This window comes from Sceloporus undulatus, chromosome 2, assembly GCF_019175285.1.
Source record: "Sceloporus undulatus isolate JIND9_A2432 ecotype Alabama chromosome 2, SceUnd_v1.1, whole genome shotgun sequence".
In the NCBI taxonomy this organism is placed as follows: domain Eukaryota; kingdom Metazoa; phylum Chordata; class Lepidosauria; order Squamata; family Phrynosomatidae; genus Sceloporus; species Sceloporus undulatus.
In genome coordinates, this window is record NC_056523.1 from 293,951,662 (window position 1) to 293,968,981 (window position 17,320).

Consider the following 17,320-nt stretch of genomic DNA (forward strand, 5'->3'; position numbering starts at 1 on the left):
TGAACCTCTTTTGGGCTTGGCCTGAACCCTTTTCCTCAAATGCTGGAATGAACTCACACATGAAAGGAACTAGCGGAAAATAAAATAAAATAAATTGAACTGGGGGAAAAACTCTCTGGGGTTCTGCTTGGATATTGGATGAAAACACTGGAATAAACAAAGCTGAACTAGAGTCTCATGCCAGAGAGTGTGCTGGCATATTTTGCCAGTCTCCGTTGGCTGAACTTTGTCCCTGGCTGCACTGGCATATAACTATGGAAATCAAAATCAGTATTTCGCATTCCACTAACAAGAGGTCAGGGAATGAAAAGCAGAGTTTCCTACTTCCACCCTCTTGTCAAATATCCTTGATTTGTAGGGTGGCAATGACTTTGTTGAAATGGAACAAATGGAATATCCTGTCTCGGTCTGAACACTGTTAGCTCCTGGGTAATATTAGTTTCTCTGCATTGTAATTGTAATTTTTTGGAAATTCTGGTCCCCTTGCCTCTTATTATCAAATATTGCATGAGTTGCCACAAAGGCATCTATCAAGTACCAGTGATGTAACTGATCCATTAATTTACATAAGCATTCATAAGGTTGAAGCAACAGCACTTTTGGATTCACAGGGATGATGGTGTTTTCTGCCACCTATCAAGCATCTTTGTTCATCTTTGTTCAACCACTGGCAGGAAGGCAGTGATGGATTTTCTTAGCAATAGCATATTATTGTGAGACAGCTTTATTGTAGTCTGAGCTGCAGGCTGTTAAGGCCCATTAGCTTTACAAAAGAGCTACTCTTGGTGAAAATGAAATTTGCTAAAGCTAGTTTGTTTACCTTGAGATAAAACCCCGAATCTAGTTGATAGTCTTAAATAGAATAAATCCACTGCATCAATAGAATTTACCTATATGTTGACTGACCATTCAACAAGGTCTACTCTAGCTGGGATAAAGTAATAGGATTCCAGCCAAATTGTTTCTCCCTGATGCTGGGAAAGAAAACACCTATAAAACAATGATGTCACTACACTAGGGGGTGTAGAAGGCATCAGAGGGGGTAACACCAGATGGCAGTGAGGTGTTCCAAGGCCCCTCCCTCAGATAGAAAGGGGAGACTCTTCTTGGCATGTCACTCTCCTTTGGGGGAGGGGATGAGGATGGGGTGAAGCTGCAGACCTAGAATCATAGAATCATAGAGTTGCAAGAGACCACAAGGGCCATCGAGTCCAACCCCCTGCCATGCAGGAAATCACAATCAAAGCATCCCCGACAGATGGCCATCCAGCCTCTGCTTGAAGACCTCCAAGGAAGGAGATTCCACTACACTCCAGGGGAGTTTGTTCCACTGTCGAACAGCCCTTACTGTCAGGAAGTTCCTCCTAATGTTGAGGTGGAATCTCTTTTCCTGCAGTTTGCACCTTTATGTTCCGTCTTGCAGCCTCCTCCTGATCTATTTGGCTCCACCATTGACCTCAGAGGGGGGTGTTTGCTACCTTGAGGGTGGAGATATTTTGTCATTAAAAACTATTCTTGTTCTGGGTAGTATCCTGTCTTTGCTGTCTCAGCTTAAGGGGGTTGGCAATGGAAGAATGCTGGGTTCCATGGGGTAAGACCATCCTCCCCATCTGCACTGCCCCATCCCAAAGGAGGTCTAAGGGAGTGATAACATGAGTTACCTCAGTGGGTGACACTAACCCTAGTGCTGCCACTGCTACATAATCTGGAGCTTGTGGTCTCACACTGTTTGGGAACAAGCTGTGTTTCTCTCTTTCCCTTTGTCATACAGTTTTGGGGCATGGCTTTCCAGATGAAGCCTAACATGCTGACCACAGCTCACTGTTCTATGACTGTCCACTCATTCACAATTGCTAAATATTTTATTAAATAGCGCTGCTGTTTGGTATGTGTGTAAACAGACATACCCAGGTACACCTAGATAAATATGAATCAACACAGCTGCCTGCATTTTTGTACTCTCCTTTGGATCCTGACTATGGGGACTGTCATAGTGACTGCCTGAACTTCAAGATTTATCACTAGAACTGCTGACTAGCACATTCTAACAGTAATTCTACCATAAAAGAAGCAGAACACCTGTAATCTCTGGCAAAATGAACAGCTATTTCTGTCCAGAAAGATCTCTGAATGCATCCTCATGGCTCCCCAGAGATCCTTGAACCAAATTAGGCCCTCTCCATTGCCTAGAGAATTCTCAGGTGCCTCCTAAATGTAAACTTTAACTGGATATATATGAGCTGCAAATGAAGACCAAAGTGGCTGAAATATATCCAGCTGCTATATGGATTGATAGTGGTTGTCTCTGATAAGACACGTGTTTGTGTGCAATGATGTATTGTAGTTTTAGTTGTATTCATAAAATGTATCACAAAATACATACAATAAATAAGCATTCTGATCTGATTTATTGCTTGCTCTGCACTGTCCCCTTCTGATCCTGTGAAGGCTAAGTGGAAGTGAAAACCTTTTCATTCAAGTAGGGCCTCTCTAGTTGACCTGGTTTGCTGCAGGAGGGACTTTTTACCTGGCTGGGGGTAGGCTTGTTCTCTCCATTGCTATTTTCAAAATTTGTTTTAAAATTTAAAAATTGTCATTTTAATTCATCTATTTTATCTTCTTTCTTTTAATGGATCTTGGTTTATTTGATTTTATCATTAGCCACCTTGAATCCCATGTTTGTGGAAAATAGATGAGATATAAAGCCAATAAGTAGGTTCTTAGAGATCTGTCTTGTGACACAAATATATACAAACATTCAACATTGCTTTCTTTCCTTCTTAGCAGCATAACTACTGAACTCAAGCTGTTTCACAGTACATATTAAGTTTGCACTTTAAATGGAATGAACAAGAAAAAAATGAATCGGCAGTGACAAATGAAACCCACCATGGGATTGGGAGCAGGCAACAAATCTGTGCCAGCCTGCAGCTTTTGCAGTGCAAATCTCCCAAGCTGTCTTAAGGCTCATCTGTTCCCATCCAGAACAGTTATGTAAATCTGCATTCTCATCAGCAACATCAGAGAGAACAGATGGAAAGGCCCTGAGGGAAGTTGGCATATAGCAAATCTCATGTGTGCCTGATCATCTCAGAAGATGGGCCCGTGTACAATTCCCATGGCCTTACCCTCTTAGAGTGATTACCTCAAAATATAGACAAATGAAATACTTAAGGCGGGGTGGAATTCTTAGCTGGGGATGTGGAGGAATTTCAATCATATGATTAAAACTTCTATAATTATTTACATGTGTCAAACAAGCAGGGAATGTCCACTGTCTGTCAAAAGATCAGGTATGGTGAAACCTGTAGGAAAACCACTAGCTGCAGGTGAATTTTGAGGAACTTTACCATCCTGCAACAATCTCTGTGCTTTACATGGATGAACAACCACCACAAATCTAGAAAAGTTTGTGCGTGTCCAGTAAAAGCTATTAATCTTGAAGGAACTACAAGACTCTTTCCTTTTGCTACAACAGACAAACATGGCTACCTTGTTGGAAATAAAAAACAGCCTTAGCTCATACTTGGATGGGAGATCACCAATGAATACCAGGTGCTGTAGGCTATATTTCAGAGAAAGGAACTAGCAAAACTACCTTCAAGTATTTTTTGCTTATGAAAATTCTGTGAAATGTATGGTGTCACCTTAAGTTAATGATCAACTTGAAGGAATATGAACACACACACACACACACACACACACACACACACACCTAATGGCCTACAAACTGACATTTTCCACCATTTGAAAAATGACATTAATTCTGGTAGCACCTTGACTAACAGTGCTAATAAACATATCATGCACCCTCTTCATTAAATAAATCAAACTCTATCTTCTTTAGATTTTAAACCAGTGCAAAGGTTGTCATTAACAGGTCCCTGTGGGATGGGACTCCTCTAGCTGTTAACTTTTTTCAGTCAGTATTACACCAAGAGTTTCAATTGTATACCATCACTATCCAGTCAACCAGCGGTAATTTATTTCTTTAACTTTATTCATTTCCTTATCTACCTAGCTACCAAGAACTCAGTGGTTGTTATTGTTGTTGTTTAATTACACACATTGTATGTCTCACTGTGATATTGTGATTAACAAATCCCTCTCAGAAACTGCTTCGGCAGAGTCTTAGCCTATAGCTACTATTTTCAAAATAATAATTTCCAGGTTCATAACTATGCTACTTTATAGCAAAACCAATAATGTCTTATTATCCTTTTAAAGTAATAAGGCTAATTTCATTTCATTTATTTCATTTTTATGCCGCTTTTCTCCCAAAAAGGGACCCAAATGGGTTCACAAGACAAAGGTTGCACCCAGTTTCATCCCTCTACTGGTGGAAGACATTTTGATTTGGTAGAAAGGAGGTGAAGCTCACAAGATGGAAAACAAAACAAGAAGTTTCTGTTCCCAGAAGCCTCTGGGAGCTGTAATTTTTCTTCTTTCTTCCATACCCTCCCATAGTTCACAGATGCAAACCAGCACACTGTTAGGGTGTAGAAAGACACGCTGTGTCCACCACAATCACCTACAGAGTTGAACCACGTCGACAGGATGGTAGGGAGAAGGAATCTGAAGAGATGTCTGCAAAGGTATTCAGGCCAAGAAGAAAAATATTCCTTCACCACTGCAAAAGGCCTTTAGCTCCCAGCTTGAGAAATAATGACAAGAGCACTTCAAGCCTTCACTCTACACGAGTGCTTTAATAAATAAGTTACTTTGCCAACCAAACAACCATAACAACAAAACAGAGAGGCAGTTACTCTAACATCAACTGTCATAACTGACACACTCTCTCAGAAGGACTGACAGCATCAACATTCCATAATGCAAGTGTCAACTGTCAACTGCCACTGGAACTGTAATAGGTTCCACTACAGCTCTATCTTGTGGTCACATACATGTCATTTCCTAACACACACATGTGCCCAAGCAACTTTAGGATGTGGTCAAGATGGCAAATAATAATAATAATAATAATGAGGAAAAACATGCAATCTAGAAGAGGTAGCAGCAATTTATTGAAGTTAACCAAATGCAAACTGCTTTTACACTTTGAACTCACTTTGCAGCAGTTGAGGTGAGCTAAGGACAAAAGACAAAAGTGGGAGGAGGAGAGAGAAAATGGGACATTTTAAAAGCAACTGAAAAAACTGGTACAACCGAAAATTAAGGAGGGCTGTTGCAGAGCATGCTGTTCCAGCTGTTTCCTTGTCTTGGTTTATTTCCCCCTGGGAAGGGATTTGGGTGGGTGGTTCAGTTCCTGGAGGATGCTGAGGGTAGAAATTTAGCCCTCATGCTCCTTGCAGCTTGCCTTTCTCTGTAATAGAGGCTTCTTTGAATGCAAAGATAAAGGATGTGATTTCTGTAAATTATACCTTTCTTTTGCATCTTCACACTCCAGCCATCTCCCAGACTGTTTCATATAATCCCCCAACTTTCTCAAAGAGATTTGGAGAGGGCTGCAGAAAGAAATGGGAGAGAAATTGCCTCCCCTCATTCCTGTAAAAGAAATCCTCTGTTAGATCTTAAGAGACTTTTGACAGCAAGTGGACACAGTGAGATGTAACAAATGTATTACAACATAAATGTAGGTAGACTCATGGGGGCAAAATGAAGATACTATTTTTCAAACAAGAATTCCCCCAATGAAATTTTATTTCAGTCCTCGAATCTTGCATTGTAAAGACTATGAAAATTGTTGACACCCAGAACTCTTACATTTTCTGTGTTCACTTTTCCTGGGTCAACTTGCACGTTGCTCCCCTCCCCTGTTTTGGATGCCTAAACTGTATTTCGGAAACCTTAACTAAATATATAAATTACAGCAATGGCAGAAATTTGAGGAGAGAAGGAACATTTCATTATGGGGTGGATTTTTTATTTTATTTGGAGGGCAATTGGAGTTGCCACAGGGAAACCTGGAGACACCCCTAGTCCATTTAATGTCTCTGTAGAAGAGCATATTTCAGCAGGTGTTGCTTATATAACAACTAGGTAACAAACAGCACAGAAACTCCCTTTTCTATACAGCTATTTAAAGGGAGATGCTTCCAGTTTTCACTTTGGCAATTTCAGGGGTAATCTCTCATACCTCCTCCACCCCAATAGCTCTTGGGTTGACCACTTTGTCAGATGCATGAAGTTCTATCTTCAAGGTTTAAATGTTCACAAAGAATGTGACCCAAGCAGGCCAATTTTTTAAGCTGGCAGGCTGCAAAAGATACAGCTTTTGACACCTACATTAAGGCTTCAGTATATTATATCAGGAAAGGAAGGCACTGGGAAAATCACCTTTGTGTACAGTGGCCCCTTGGTACCCACTGCAGTTTGGTTCCAGGACCTCCCATGGATTCAAAAATCCATGACTGCTCAAGCTCCATTAAATACAATGGCATAGTGAAATCATCCCCCTTGTTGAAAATGGCAAAATCAAGATTTGCTTTTTGGAAATTATGTATTTTTAAAAATATTTTCAAGACATGGTTGCTTGAATCCATGGATACAAACATCTGTGGATATGGAGGGCTGCTTTTATTCCTTGCTATGACAATGCTATGAAACTCTTGGGGACACCATAAGTCAACAGGTGACTTGAAGATACATACACACACATAAAAGAGACAGTGCAGTGGTTTGAGCATTGGACTATGGTCCAAAACACTGTAGAAATAATCCAGTTTGAGACCGTCTTAACTACCCTGCTGTGGCTCAATGCTAGGGAATTCTGGGAACTGTTGCTTTGTGAAATATTGACCCTTTTCTGCCAGAGAGCTCTGATGCCACAATCAACTACAATTCCCACGATTCCCTAGCACTGAACCAGGGCAATAATCTAACTGGATTATTTTGGCAGTGTGTTTTGGACCTACGATTCTGGACCCCAAGGTATGAATCACTGCTTGGGCATGGAAACTCACTGGGTGAGGAAGACAAAACTAAACCCTCTCTGAACAAATCTTGCCAAGAAGACCCCATGATATATTCACCTTAGGGTTGTCTTAAGTCAGAAATAATTTGAAGGTATACAACAACAGCACACACACTTATATCAAGATGTTACATTATAAAACTACTAACCTGAATTGAGAGATCAGGTTTTCATCTCACCATAGATTTTAATTTATTATTTTGAGATGAGCATATTATTAACGGTACTTGTACCAGCAACAGCCCCCCCCCCCCAACCATCTTCAGAGGAAGGATAGCCATCTCTTATGTTGTTAACCTTATTCTTTGCATTTTATTTCCATCTGGCCTTATTGTTTTCTCTTTACCCGTACTTACCAACTGAAGATCATGCGTCTGAAGAAGTCAACAAAATTTTGTCACATTTGTTTGCAGTCTTTGGCATGCTCTGTCCTGTTGTTGTTTTTTAAACTACAAAATACAATCCATACTAGAAGTTACTTTGCCTCTGGCTTTGATACATATACTAATATTACTGGGAAACTAACATATAATTAGATGAAGATAAATGCAAATTAGGAATCCAAGCATTCTATTAAAAGAATGGCTTTGATGTGGTATCTTGTCTAATTCATATAAATATGATAATGGTGGCATTCTAGTAGTGATTGAGAAATTTCTCCTCAGAGTGAACCTGTACACTGGTATGAACTTTGATGGAAGAGATAGTGAACAATGGCATGGCCTTTAGATACCGCACACCAGAGGAGCCCCGAAAAGATGCGGTGGCAGCAGGAAAGCCTGTGTTTTTCCAGTGTAAAAAGCTGGATTGGGGCTGTGGCATGTGGTTGCCACAAGGTGCTCCTTTATGGCCATCTGTTCCGGCCCTTAGTGATGGTCTCCGGTGTCAATGGCTTTATAGAAATAAAGGACAAATTCACATTCTATAGCTAGTAGTCATACTAGCAGCAGTATCTGCAACATGATGCTCTATATATCAGATGCTGTGGAATCAAGGAAGGGGTCGCTATAGAAGTTGCATCCTCCATATGAATTGTTTGCTTATGTTCTGCTCATGGTGAGAGTTAGTGTGGTGTAGTGGTTGGAGACTACGACTCTGGAGACCAAACCTATTTGGTGTTCCTGGATACATCACACACCCTCAACCTCAGAGAAGGTAAAGGCTGAACAAATCTCACCAAGAAAATCATGTGATAGGTTTGCCCTAGAGTCAACCTAAGCCATAAAATGACTTGAAGACACACAACAACTGCTCGTGGATTGTGTGTATGTTGTATGAACAGAATGCTGGATAAGATAAGCTTTAGTCTAAACCAACATGGCCCTTCAAGTTTGTTTGTTTTTAATTATCTTATGCAACTATAGTTGATGTGGCAATCATGTCCATTTACTTTCAGGTCATTAGAATATCCCTTGAATTTTTTATTTTCTAATCTTTATATAAGCTGGTTTCCTGCATATATACAGTTTAATAGAACTAATGCAATAGGAAAAAGAAATGGGAGGGAGGGAGATGGGATGGAAGAGACAAATAAATCCTGCTATCATTGTTTACATAGGCCTGATTCCTATTCCTTTTCACTAGACCCATTGACTCAATTGTTGAATGGTGAATCAGCACATAAATAAATTCCATTGATTCAAGTGGTCCACTCTAATTGGGACTCACAATAGGATTCAAGCCATAATGTTACATATTTTACTGAGTAGGTCAAATTTTGACCAAAGTTGATAATTTTGTGAAGGAAGGAAGCCACTGATGTGGCTGATGGAGTGTTGCTGAGCAAGTCAAGATTCAAAGACATAGCAAACTTCTCATAGTCCTTTCTGGCACAGAAACTAGTTTTTCAAAAACTGTATTTAGGATTACCAGAGTGTTCAGGGAGTGAGAAATCACACCATTTTTGTATTACCAGATTAAGCACACATAAGTGTAGCAACTTAGAGTTCTGGTTCCAAGTTATTTTTAGAGATCAATTTATAAGAGGAACAGTGTTTGATGTAATACAGCTGGGCTGCTTTTGCTACAGAAATAAAAAAGAACAGAGACTCATCTTCCTTTATGGCCTGGTGTATATCAAGCATTATGGCAGGTGTCTGGCCCTTGAAATTAAAGATTTCACTGGTGGAGAAATATTTTCACAACAGCATACAGTCCAAGAATCTTCAGAGGTTTTAGCTCATTGGTGATGGCTAAGTGAAAAGGGAGAGATTATAAACACTATTTTAAAATAGAGATGAAATTCTTTTCCCATCGAGGGAGAAATCATCAGCTTTAATGAGGCCGTTTGTGTTCTGCAATAGCCATAGTGAATATAGTTGGCACTAACAGCAATGGATTTCTTTTAAACACACACACACAGAAAACTTTTCCCCATAACTAGAGTTGAGCCATGACTTTATTAGTGACATGTGAAATATGCATGTTTCAACATACCAAGGAGTGCACTTCCCTGTTTAGCGATGAAGAGATCCAAGATAAAGAAGGCATAATATTACATTATCACCTGAGGCCCAATAAGTTCTGTCATGGGGAGGAACATGGGAAATTGTCTTATACTGACTCATACCATTGGTCTTAGTTCATCGTTTTCCATACCAGGAGTAGCCAGATATTGATACTGTCCAGATGTTTTAGACTATAACTCCTATTATGTCCAGCAACCATGGCCAATTGTAAAAGCTGTAGTCCAAAACATCCAGGTTGTCCATTCTAGTCTACAGTGGAGGTGGGAACTATGCAGACAATCACATATTGGCACGTTACAGACTGCCCTTTTTGGGCGGCCTGTACCCGCCCCTTTCCCCGACGGATCGGGGCCTCAGCTGCCACAGCGGCAGCCCTGAGGTCCCGATCCGTCGCTTTTCCAGGCCACAGGAAGCGGCAAAAGGCCACTTCCCGCGGCTTGGAAAGGGGGTGTCCTTGGGGCTTCAAGCCCCAAGGACACCTTGACAGCAAAAGAGAAAGGGGCTGCTCGGCCCCTTTCTCTTTTGTGTTGCTGGCACAGCCATGTAAAGGCTGCGCCAGCGACACAAATGAAGGAAGGAGCTCCGTTTAAGAGCTCCTTCCTGCACCACGGAAAGGGCACCAGGACGTCACATCCGCGCCACCCCATTTGGAGGTGGCGCGGTCGTGACGTCATAATGGCGGCACTGATGTAGAATGGGCACTGCCATTTTGAATGTACTGTGTACGTACTAGGGTTGGGGGCGTCTGAAAGAGATGCCCCCAGGCAACCCTAGTACATATACAGTACGTACAAAATGACAGCGCTCATTCTACATGGGCGCCACCATTACGACGTCACGACCGCGCTGCCTCCAAACGGGGTGGCGCGGACGTGATGTCCTGGCCCTGGAAAGGGCCTTTGTTACACTGCAGCTCCCAGAACTCTTAACCCAGCTGGCTAGGACTGCAGGGAGTTACACAGGTTCACATCTCCCACCCCTGGTTACAATGCACTGATCACCTGGGTTTCAGACAGGATTCTTTTGCAGGTTGACCTGCAGATGTCAACAACTTTGCATGTCAAGCATGTATTTTTCATTATGAGCCTTTCCCAAATGGATATGGGTATAAGACACTGTACAGTTCTTCAAACTCTTTGGGTCAAACTACCTTGGGGTAAACATGGACTTAAAAAAACAGGGTTTTAAAACTGGGGCAAGGAACCCCCTGTCTTCTATTACAGTGGTACCCCGGGATACGAATGCGCCGCCTTACGAAATTTCCGGGTTACGAAAAAAATCCAATTAAAAAAACTGTTCCGGGTTACGAAGGTTTTTCCGGGTTACGAAAAAAATTTTGGTGCTTTTCGGCGCTATTTCACACGAAATCGCGGCTTTTCCCCATTAGCGCCAATGGGTTTTTCGGCTTGCGAAGTATTCCGGGTTACAAAAGCGGCGGCGGAACGAATTAATTTCGTAACCCGGGGTACCACTGTATTTTCATTTTTTTTAAAGGCTAACCTGCTTCAGAGTGATGCATTTAGCATCATTTGTAGTTTGGCCCTCATGACATGAAAGTATCCTATAATACCAGATTGTCATTCCAGTAGAATATAACTATTTTTCTAAACTAACAATTCCTTTTATTCTTTCCTCTACTGTCTTGCAAGTTGCAACCAAATCACAAATACAGTTATTTAGAGTTTGTCTTGGCACAGTATATAGGAACTACTTCAAGCCTGCCAAGAAGTAGGACAATGCAGTTAATTATGGTTGCTTCAACAAACCCAAATCCCACTGTCCAGCCTCTGGTAATTTATTATCCCAGACATTTTATTGTGCAAACAGTAATTGTCATGGTCTTAGTTCCATTAGTATGGAGTATATGCAGTCTCAGTTTTTCTTTTCTTGACTGGAATTGCTTTGTTGCAATCCTAACCCCTTACTTTAAAAAATGTGGCAGCACTGTACAATATAGACATCAGTGGTTAAGCATTTGCATAGAGACAAGACCACAGCATGGGGACAGGGAAGGCATTGTCCATACATGAGGTCCTGAGTTTACATCCAGGAATTTTCAATTAAACAGAAGGCAGGACTTGGGGATCAGGGCTCTGTTTGGGCTGCTGAGAGTGGCTGCTAATCAGAAAAAGTTAATGGAGCAACAATCAGATCAAGTATAAGGCAACTATTTGTTTATACCTAGGGTGAGTAGCTACTGCTGATGTTTCTGGACACCTTTTTCTATGTTTGCTCACCACTGGCTATGCCTGGTCATGGCTGATGGGTGTTCTGATCCATCAACATCTGGAGAGCCAATTGCCCAACTTCCACATAAGCCATGGTTAATGCCCCACCCCCCCACCCCCCAAAGAGCAGATACTGTACCGGGAGATACTGACTTTCAGTTCTGGCAATTTGGGTGACTATTGTTCATGTTTTACAGTAGCTATCCTCTGTTTCTCTACTTTGGTGATGTAAATGAATGTCAGTTACCACATTTAGGTGATAGCTGGCATTTACACAATGGTGTAAATTAGTATAATTTATTGCATATCCCTGCATGGTGAAAAGGACATCAAAATTTGAAAATAATCTGGTTTGTAGTGAAACCAAGGTACAACTTTCATGTTGCATGACAAATAACTTTCTCCATACATTTAAACACAACTAGCCATGCAATGAAAGGAGCACTGATACATGAGCAAAAAAGCATGATTTGGGCTTTTTATAAAATAAATGACTTATCTGCCAGAGATCATATGAAAGGCCATACAGTTTATTCCATTTTGAATTGGTAAGCAGATTTTTAGTATTCCTGTGCATAGATAAACATTTGATTTCATGCCCAATACTTTTCCACCTCTGTATACCATTTCACACAAAAGTTGTTGGAATGAAAGGTTTACATAAGTGTACATTTAAATTTGTCTCCTAATGGTACACACCAACAAAACATATTCTTAAGTAACCATTCAGTTTTGGCCAAGTTGATTGCTTTGCAGTTTTGCTCAAATGATGAGTTATTTCCAAACTGAGATCTGGTCTGCCAAGTTCAAGCCTGGAGCACGCCAAGTTCTAACTTCCTGTAAACGAAAAGACATTATGAAACACTACCATAAATTACTGAGAGCACGGAGCATGGTACAAATACAAAAAAAATGGGCCTTCTAAACACACACATACGTTGAATAGCACTTTTGTTTTAACAGTAGGATAATTTTCTCTCACTCTCCATCCCATTTCCCTCCAAGTACAACTTGTATACATTGTGACTGAGGTTCTGCATCAGAGTGTGATCTGCACACACAGCATACAGCTCTGTATTACCCCTACCCACAGGAGGCAATTTTCATGCTCCAGAGACACTACAATGCCAGTGGAGAGGGATGGAGAGGTGATCAGAAATACTCAAAGGAAGTCTTGCTGCTGGGGAGAAGAAATGTGGTCTTGTCTAAGGTTGCTAGATCTTTGGGCTTGGCCCCGAGTCTCCAGTTTTTCTGGATCATCTCTAAGTGGTAGATAAAGAAGCAAATTACCCAGTTTTGGTGGGCTTTCCTCCAGGCAAGCTAGGAGAGCAGCAACTTGGATGAGCTGACTGGTAGCTGAAGCTTGCAAAGACTCTCCTTGGAGAGGGGTCTATGTATTTCCTTAGTTTCCTCCTTCCCTCCAGGGAAGTGGTGCCAGGGCTCATCCTCTGCTCTGCTCTGCATCCACCTTCTGGCTAGAAGCAAGTAGGCTTAGGTAAATGTTCCTTGTCCTTTTAAGTGAGGGAGAAAAATCCCCTCATTTCACCTTGATCTGAAAACAGCTACTTTATCTAAGATTTCTGTCTTAATTTTTGAATTCTCTTTGCCCTCCATGTTTGTGTGTCTGTGTGTTCATTCCAATGACAAACTGAGCAGTAGCATCACTAAGGGGTGATCACTTTAAGATCTTGTCTAGTTCTTTCATATCTGCTCATCCCAATCCTTGTCATCTTCTGATTTCTTGATTGCAGTCCCCATTCTGATCAACTAGTGAGCCAAAGTATTGGGAAATCCTTGACTATTTCAGTTTCTTTGTTGTCTAGACTGAATTATGTTTGTAGTTGTTGTTTTTGTTGTTAATGTTCAACAGTAAGCCTGCCTTAGCACTTTCCTCTCTGACTTTGGGCCGATACACACCGCCATAAAGCAGCATTTTCCTGGTAATACTAGGGTTAGGGAGCACGCACCAACCGCACTCTCCCTAACCCCAGTACTTGTGGGAGTGCCACTGTTACGTGGCACCATCCATATGGTGCACGTAATGATGACATCACACATGCACTGCATCACATGTCCGCACCGCCTCAGGCCGCTTATGGTGGCATGGGGGTGGCGCAAAACAAGCTCCAAGATAGAGCTTCTTTTGGGCCCCTGCATCGTTGGCGTGGCAACCAAACAGCCGCCCCAACGATGCAGAGGAGAAAGGGGCTGTTGAAGTTGCCCCTTTCTCCTCTTTAGATCTGGGGTGCCATTGGCACCTAATGCACAAGGGCACCCCTTTTCCAGGCCTTGAAATACGGCGGATTGGGGCTGCAGGGCTGCCGGTAAGGCTGTCCTGGCTCCAATCCAGCACTAAAAGGGGCTGGTGCGGGCCACCCCTTTGTTTAGTAATTGTTTCATGTCACTGATGTTTTCTGCATATCTTAGATAGTTGATATTCCTTCCTCTGCCAAATACTCTAAAGCACCAGATCCTGTCTGACTTTGGAAGCTAAGCAGGGTCAGTACAGGTTAGTAATTGGGTAAGAGACAACTAAATAACACCAGGCTATATAAACTATATTTCAGTGGAAGAAATTGACAAAACCACCACTGAGTATTCCTTTTCTAAGAAAACCCTATGAAATTCAAGTGGTTGCCGTAAGTCAACAGGTGACTTGAAGGTACATATACACACACCAAACTCTGGGGCAGTGGGGGATGATGTGAGCAAGAGACAGTTCACAGTCTGCTTATCTCTTTTATCTGGAAAGGAAAGGGGGATGTGTTTTCTATACATCAGGCAGCTAAATGCAATGGCCAAGCCTGCACAAGAGCCATGAGGAAAACAACAATGACAAAACACAGTTCTTAGACACGAACAGTAAAGGGCTAAAAATAACCTGTTTTGTGCTTTATTGAATGCATGGGAGAAAGCTGAAAGTTATTTTCTTTTGTATTTGCAGGTAGAGGCAGAGGGTCTGAGCTAGATCAGGCATAGTGCACACTAGCTGGGGAGGTTTAAACAGAAGGTTAAAAGTTTTGAGGGATTGGCGATTCTGGGAAGGGGTCACCAAAATAGTCTTGAGGCTGCATGCAGCTTGTATGCTATAATTTGCCACCTCTGGTTTGAATACTCCCATCAGCTGCTATTTGTTTTCCCACAAATAGTGTCAGTAGTGTCACTTGGGTGGGGGGTGCAGGGTGCAGACTGCACTGGGTGACATCCCAGAAGGAGGGTGACACCCAAGGATGGGGGGGTGACACCCACTCATCTCCCTGCCCCCTGCTGGCATTGTTTTGAACTACACAGGGGCACCTCCACCCCTGCAAGAACTGGTCAGGCCTGTGCTGGCACTGTCTTTGGCTGTGCCAGTGTTTCCCCAGGCTGGGCCAGCCTTCCCCATGCTGTGCTCCACTGCATCAGGTTTTCCCAGGCCCACAGGAGTGTGGCTGTGGCCTGCAGGGGCACGGCTATGGCCTTCACAGATGTTTTTCCAGCCCCAGACTTCTGGAAACCCACTGGAAGTCCAGGTCTGAAAGTCCCACCCACTCCAAAAGTCCTGCCCCTCAGACCAGGTGTCATCTGTTGCAGGGACACCACAGAGTTGTGTAGATATGGAGGGATACAAATGAGGGCATTGCTTCCCAAATAAGAATTCTACTTCTTCTCCCATGTTCCTTTCTGAAATTTCTAGCATTCTGGAGAGTGAATCATGGAAATTAATTTACACTTAGATCTCATTTTTTGCATTTCCTTGGTAACTTTGTCTGCCCCTGTTTTTTGGATGGATAAACTGTATTTCTAAATGCTCAGGTGAAGGTTTAAGTTAATGTAAAGCTAGCAGTTACACTCATGTTCCTTCAAATATGAAAACTAGGGAAGAGAAATCTCTAATGTTGCCAATAGAAGATTCCCCAGATTACCCCACATGAGGAGGGTGTGCAGACAAATTTAGGTGTAGGGGTGGGAGTTAAGACTTCTTCTACTCATCCACAATGAGCTGAATCTGGATTATCCCCCCTCCCCCAAAAAACTTGTTTACTTGTGAGTAAAAAATAAAATGTTTTTGGTGGTGTAGTATGCAATTTTTTTAGTTTATCCCTTAGATCAGAAAAGGGAAATGTGCAGCTCTGCAGATGTTGTTTTTGTAACTGCTATCAGTCCTATCCAGCATAAAAGATGCTGGGAGTTATATTCTAACAACATCTAGAGGGCTGCAAAACTCTCACCCTTGCCCCAGAGGGATGAAAATCAGAAGCACATTCATGAAGTCAGTTATTAGTCCTACGTTTTGAGTGTTTTAATACTCAGTTTTCTGCCACTGCTCCCTTGCATATGAAAAACCATAATATATGCAAGGATTCACTTTAAAAGAGGTACACACTTTAGGAATGCTATTTAATGAGGCCTTGCATCCTTAAATTTTATGTATATTTTTCTTTAATCTTTATTAACTACAATTATGTCCTGCTTCTAAACCTCAGCCTTTCTGTCAACAATATTTGTAAAAGATATACATCTACTAAAAACAACTGCTCTATTCAAGAACTAATGGGACCAACTGAGGATACACATAATTTAATTACCTGATCTCTCCAGCTAATTAGAGCTGCTTCACATCGCATGTGACTTTTCTCTTTGTGCAGAGATTATCTCCTTGTGGGGTAAAGCATTGCATCACATTTAAAGTCTGGCACAAGATGTTTATTCCTTCATAAAGATTATCACATAAGCAGCACCCCTTAGACCAGTGTTTCTCAGGCTAGCTGATGCAGGAGGCTGGCTATTTTTTATTGCCCTAATGTGCCAGGGACCAATACCATATTTGTGCTGACTGGCTGTGACTCTTTTCTTCCTTCCTTCCTTCCTTCCTTCCTTCCTTCCTTCCTTGATGCTGTCTGAGGACTAGCAACTAATGACTTGAAAACAGGCACTGGTCCATGGAGTAGCACTCCCTTCTACCACAGTTGGGTAGCAAGATGGGAAGCTACCTTAGATCATTTTGCCCATCTAGGTCAATATTGTTTTTTGTTTCTTACAGTAGCTGTCCTCAGTCTCAAGCTTCCCATAAATTTCTAGCCCAGGGGTGGGGAATATTTGAGCTTCCGGATATTTTCAACCCCTCCATTGCTCCCATCCAGCATGGCCAAAACTGAGGAATTATGGAGTTCTATTTCAAAACATCTGGAGGGACAAAGCTATCCTAACTCCAGTGTTAAATAGCAACACGGCAACAAAACAAAATGGGAAATATCTGAAAGCCCACTTCTGGTTTGGGAAAAATAATGAATTTTTTACATTAATCAGTGCAAGGTTGGAAGGTCTAATCTGTTTAAAAGGTCAACTGCCACTTCCAAGAGAGGTAATTCACTGTTTTATTATTTTTGCCCGGCAAAAATAATCCAGAGGAAACTGGGCAAGGGGTTGTTATTATTATTTTTTGCAATCAAATCAACTTCAGCTTATGGTAACCATATCAATGAGAGTCCTACTTATCTCAGTTTGCAAACTCAGTGCCAGAGCTTTCTTTATTGTGTCAATCCACTTGTAATACATGCTGCATCTCTTTTTTTTTTTTTTTTTGCCTTTTTTTTTTTTTTTTACTGCTTTCCATATTTGTTTTTTCCACTTCAGACTTTTCTGGTCAGTCACATCATCTAATAACATATCCAAAATACAACAGCCTCTTGGCTTCTAGTAAGTGATCA